The sequence below is a fragment of the Alosa sapidissima genome, chromosome 14 (assembly GCF_018492685.1).
Source record: "Alosa sapidissima isolate fAloSap1 chromosome 14, fAloSap1.pri, whole genome shotgun sequence".
In the NCBI taxonomy this organism is placed as follows: Eukaryota; Metazoa; Chordata; class Actinopteri; order Clupeiformes; family Clupeidae; genus Alosa; species Alosa sapidissima.
In genome coordinates, this window is record NC_055970.1 from 23,423,410 (window position 1) to 23,429,465 (window position 6,056).

At 42.3% G+C, this 6,056-nt stretch overlaps 1 long non-coding RNA gene across 2 annotated transcripts; it reads right to left on the reverse strand.

Annotated features, from left to right (window-relative positions):
- Positions 1–2,150: 2,150 nt before the first annotated feature.
- On the reverse strand, positions 2,151–3,054 carry LOC121681460. 2 transcript variants are annotated; one of them, XR_006022142.1, is made up of 3 exons: positions 3,040–3,054; positions 2,884–2,940; positions 2,151–2,238 (listed from the first exon to the last, which is right to left on the reverse strand). It is a non-coding gene; the product is annotated as an uncharacterized LOC121681460 (long non-coding RNA). The 2 variants fall into 2 exon arrangements; XR_006022143.1 differs by lacking the exon at positions 2,151–2,238 and adding an exon at positions 2,629–2,808 and having other exon boundaries at positions 3,040–3,053.
- Between the last annotated feature and the right edge of the window lie 3,002 nt (positions 3,055–6,056).

Sequence of the window (6,056 nt, forward strand, 5' to 3'; positions counted from 1 at the left end):
AAGCTATTTCGTTGCTCTGATTGGTTAGGTCTATCCAATTGAGTGCAGAGGCATTCCCCCCATGTATCGGTTGAAACATGCCCCATAATTATGTCCCAATGGAGCAGTATCAGACTCATATTCTGACTAGAATTGAGTATGACTACGTCAGGCTAACGGAACGTTCCTTCACAGTTAAAGTTTTGGTTCCGGGGATGTTAGTGGAACGTTCTTTGACTCATCTTTAAAACTCGAGCAGAGAAAATTCGTGGACTACTAAATAGGCACTGAAAATTATGTGATATTGGAGAATGTATATCAGCTCACGAAAGGAGAGATCAAGTGCATGTATAAACTCGACGTTCATACACTATTAATATTCATCATGCCCTTTGCGTAAAAATGTTTTCATTCATCTCAAGCCTGCGATAACTGTCTGTATCCTCCTACAAAATCTCATAGAACAGCTGTATATTTAGGGTTACTTTCACGTTTACTGTGTCTTTCTTCACAATAAACTAGCCTAAATAAAACATTTTCCATAGGCATATCCCATCATGTTATATTGTTCAAAGCACTAGCAAAAGAAGGCTAAACCAGAGCCCGTCTACGGAGAGCCTGGCCACTCCATATTAAGTCCCATTGTACCGAATTTTGGTAGCAGTTCCACCCGATTTCCACTGGGGGCGATCGCCATGAGTGCAGAATAAATGGGATTTAATGGAGCTAGACGGCTAAATTTGTCTCTTTCACCTGATTGTCGTTGACAAATCTCAGATTTGATTGTAGTTTGTATAACTTCAACATGGGTTATAGGTCAAAAGTTGAATGATCGAGTACTTATGTCCTTTTGTTTTCTTACAGGTTGGGTCGTTGTTGCCCATAACACGCTAGCATTGTGCTAATGAGTGACGTCATTGACACGTTTGAAAGGCTTTTAAGAACAATTAAGTGACTTGAAAAAAATATAATACTCAACCAAGTGTATTTTCTTTGCCTCCCCTTTCGAATACAATATTCAAATGACTTGAAAAAAAATTATATCCCGAGAAAAGTGGATTTTGAGGGGTACAGCTCCATAGACCTCCATGCATTCTGCACTCGTGGACAAGCGCCCTCATGTGGAACCACAGAAGGAACTGCAACCAGTTCAGAAACCGGAAGTTTTCCGAGAGTGGCAGTTCTCCCCTTATTAGACATTCTCTGGCTAAACTGCTTCAACCATATTGTTTGACATCAAAACAATAATAAACACGGTAACTGTCTTCCAATGCATGCTGGGAACTAAGTAAAGCTAAATTAGGCTACGAAGTATTCCAACTTCAACATAAAAGATGCTTTCCTCTTAATTTGCAGCACAAACACAGTCAGTTTAGGGTCTCCAATGGCGATGGTGGATATTTTATTGATCCCCAGGGGAAATTCATGTGAGGCTATGTCAGCGTTTCTCAAACTGTGGGTCGCGGAGACATACCAGGTGGGGCGCGAACTGACGTGAAAAACAGGAGTTCTCTTTATTTATTTTCTATCTATAGCCTGGGCCCAGGTAGCACCCGATGCGCAATTGGACGCACTGTGTTATTCACAGGAAAGCGCTCGTCAAGGCATCTTAGTCCTGACCTACATGAGATTTTGAACGTTGTTGTGAGAGTGGTGAATATCAAAACCCGGCACTTAAAAGCGTGTCTATTCTCCGCACTTTGCGAAGAGATGGTAGCTGACCAAAAGGCTGTACTGTTTCACAGCGAGGCAAGGTGGCTTTCCCGAGGTAAAGTGCTGTCGCGCGTGTTTGAGCTCCGAGTCACCTCTTCTTGGAGGAAGAGCGCATGTTTGAATCTGCAAGTGTGGCAGTATGGGACAAATAGGGGGTATAAACCCATGGACATTGCGACTACGCCACCCTGGGGATTTCACCCAGGGAAATAGGAGTACCAGATTTAGACAGAAAGCACTCAAGTTCGTTGACTGATGGCAAGAGACGTGGTTTCATTTGTTAAAATTAATTTATTAACAAAAGAATAAAAAACAAACAATCAACACAATTCCCATTCACACTTGACATACAATAAGGGAAGGAGGAGGATAGGGTCCACTGGAGCTGAGGCCTACCTATGGAGAGGTATAGAGAGATCACACCACAACACACGTGTCCACACGCACACAAAATGGTTCACACACAGCACCCGGGTTGTAAAGCGGCACGCCGCACAAGACACAGCACCCGAAGAGAGCAACCCCTCCACCATAGGCACTCAGCTCCTGGAAGGGACAAGGAAATTTGTACAGAGAGGGTTAACAACACCACAGTCAAACAAAACTAAATACACAGAATAACAGAAAGTTCATAAAGTAACAAATACAGGGCACTGGTTATCCGCAGTCCTAAGAAGGGCCTCCTGCCAGTGACAAATCAGGACAGAAATCGACAAAACGCGACTAACAGGGGATGGGTAAACAGCTGAAAAGAAATAAATCACTCGACTCTCATTCATCCGACACACAGACAAAAACAATAGCGCTCGTCACAGACCTTTTGCTTGTACAGGTTAGCCAGCTAGGAGTACAGCTGGCTAGCTTTTATAGTCACTTTATATCAGTTCAGATCATCTTCATATATGCGCCGCTAACGCAACTCAAACAGCACAAGCAGTAAGCTAGCGCTACAGGCGAAACAATAAAAGAGTAGCAGCAATAAGGAACTCGTGTTGGTGAGACGTGAGGGCAGTTACAGGCCCAATACAGGCAAACTTCGGTAGGCAAAGCAGCAGCGTTCACACAGAAGCTGTAGTTGTTCCCCGTCCAGCTGTTAGCTGCAATCAACTACAGTCTCTAATATATTAAAATAGAAAGTTAGGGCTAAAATTGATGAATAAAGTGGGACTGAACACTCGAAGGGCTACATACCAGTAGATAGAAGTTGCCTCCTACTATCCAGACAAACGCTGAGGAACATAGCAGCTGCTATGTTCCTCAGGCTACGTTTACTACATGCAACAGTAAACAGGCTACGTTTACTACATGCAACAGTGAATGAAAGAAGATCACGATGTGAAACCACACCTACCATCAACAAGCATTGGGCAGACAAAGGGGGAGAATCCACAGGCAAGCTGCGTGAGTGGCGGAAATCAGGTGAGCAGAAACCAGCTAACCAGAAAGGCTGTCACCAAGCTTTTGTACAAAAACCACTAATGGGCTGGCCAATTATCGGCTAGCTTTGGTGGGAGCCCTAACTGGGCGGAAATATTCAATTCTGCTACACAAGCACGTTCACTAATGAACATTTCTTGACGAAGCTGGCCTATCTTAGCGATATATTTGATATATCTTAGCGATACATTTGAGTTAAAGGTCCAGTTACAAGGCAAAGACAAGCACCTACCTCACCTAGCAAATAAGATTACTGCATTCACCAACAAAAACTTGGAGTATGGGACAGGCGCCTCGATCGCGACAGTAGCCTATTATGTCTTTGAGATTTCTGAGCGAAATCGCTGAAACATCTGATTGGGAGGCACTCTTGTGATCCCATGTATTAAACAGTAGGCCTACATCATATCCCTGCAAAGTTTATTTCAAAAATATTTCCCGCAGTGCTCAGTATGACTGGATTATGGATCCATTTAATGCAGCATGTTGGTATTTCATTGAATATTGTAATGATCTGAGCCTAGCTGTTGATGACTGTGCTCCCATAATGCTGTGCAGTGTGTGTGTGTGTAATGTTGATGTTGGTTTTAGTATGAGTAATTGCGTTTACCTCATGTATGTGTTAGCTGGTATAGTCTTTCTTTATGTTGTACCTCATGTGTTTACCCCGTGTATGTGACTACCCTGTTTGTGTATCGTGCTTGTTTAATTGACCTCCTTTGTTTTGCCTGTGTAATGACGTTCGTGTGTTTTGGTGCGTAACCAATAAAACCATTATGAGACAACTTTGCAAGATTGTTACAATATATTGTTCAATGCTGTAAAATGGCCTATGCTTCCTAATATGTTGCTGGGAAACATAAATATGTGTGTTATGTATTTATTTATTATTATATCTGCAGCACCAGCTGATTTTAACTCTGTTGAAGAGGATATATTTAGAACTTGTCATTATTTCAATAAATTTGACAATTTTAAGCTTGACCTACCACTTTCTTAGAGCGATGACAGGTGGGGCTCGAGGTGTCCCCTTGATCAAAGTAGGGAATGAAAGAAAAAGTTTGAGAACCACTGATCTAGTTGGTTAACTACCACAGTCACGAGTTGGGTCGCGATAGTCTGTCATTTTTAAAAAGTGGGTCCCCAGAAAAAAAGTTTGAGAAACACTGGGCTAGCCTATGTGATGTGCCAAAGCGACAATTCTGTCCCTTGCACACCTGTGGCTACGCCACGCACCTCTTGCAAAGTCACTCACACCTATATCAACATCTCTTCATGTGTATGGCTTCCCTTTTGGATACATGTAGTAGTCACTCACTGAACAAGTCATACAAAAACTAAATCTTGCGACATTCTAGAGGAAACACGGACACACATTGAATTGAACTGAAAATAACTAAAAACGATATCAATGAAAGCCAATAACAGAGTCCTGTGACAGATTACTGTCTCATCATAATCCATAAATTAGCATTTGAAAAGACCTGCCCGGGGGCAGTGTTGTTTCGGTGACTTGGCACCAAGGCATAATTAGCATCAGAGGTTGACCATCTGCGACCTTTACAGTCCTGCGTTTTCGGTCTGTCAGCGGGAAGCAGCCGGGAGGTCACCCACCTCACTGCCAATAAAACTTCCCAATCAGATGCTTTGGCCAGCCGGCAGGCGCTCCCTCGGATAAGCTGTGCTCTCGCCAGGAGGACCTCCTGCCTGCCAAAATCTCCAGCTTGAAAATTATGGTACGTTGGAGAACGGGTTGATGCAAATGTGGACTTTGCGTGAGGGAGGTTAAAGCTATGCTAGGTTGTATATTCCCTAGCACGTGTTACAGCTCCACATTAGGCTACAGCACAGTTCAATATCGTGTGAAAACACATACTTTGCATTTATATAAATGTACGGTTGGGTTTAAAGTATATGGAGGTTAATACAACTAGGGTAGGCCTAATGCAGTATAACATGCTTACATTTGTATCAATATGAGTCCCCTCCCCTTTATAGTTAATAGGGAGGGAAAGTAATCTCATCGCCATCTAGTGGTTGCGTTCCTAGAGTTTAGCGGAGTGGATGCGATTTTTTTTTTTGAAAAAATATATCTCGGTGCACATTGGGATCTTAATTTAATGCCTTCCATATGTTAGGCACTGGGGTCACCTCTATTGCTTCAAGTGGTCATACCTTATTTTTAGGATCAGTTGAATTGTTTTGAGTTTTTGTCGTAACAAGGTGATAAGGAACTACAGCTGCATGTGACGTCACATGTTTGGGCGCTTAATCTCTAACTGATCAATACGCAATTTGCTTAACTGGCTTAACATATTTTTGTAATAACGGAACGTGATGTAAACCGCGTGGTGATAACCTTTATGTCAGGATAACTGGTGTTGTGCTTCTACTCACATGAAGAGCTAGCTCAAAGTGTTAAGTGTCAATGCTAACCAGGCTAATAAACAAACCATGCTACCAGAGCCCGTCTATGGAGAGCCTTGCCACTCCGTTTCAAGTCCCATTGTACCGAATTTTGGATGCAAAATAGGGTCTGACATTTTCACAGTTAGAATATTATTACTGTATAGACACTGAAAAATATTTTTGGTGGATAACATCGCTGATTTGGCTTCACAATATTTTTTTTTAAAATAGGTCTATGGGACTTAACATTGGAGCCGCTCTTCGATAGGAACGCAACCACTTGGGGCGCTGGTTTTCACTTTCCCTCCCTATGTTGTAATAGCATAGCCAAAAGTCATGCAAACAGTGCACAATGGTATAGGCCTACAGTAGGCCTATTGATATGTGCTGGAGAGTATTAGAGTGGACGTGTAGAAATTGAAGACACAAGTACCGTGCTTGGTCCGTGTACCCATTTGATTTTTAAATTCGAAACGAAAATTGAAAATCGAAAAACGACCTTATTTCTGTATTTTTTT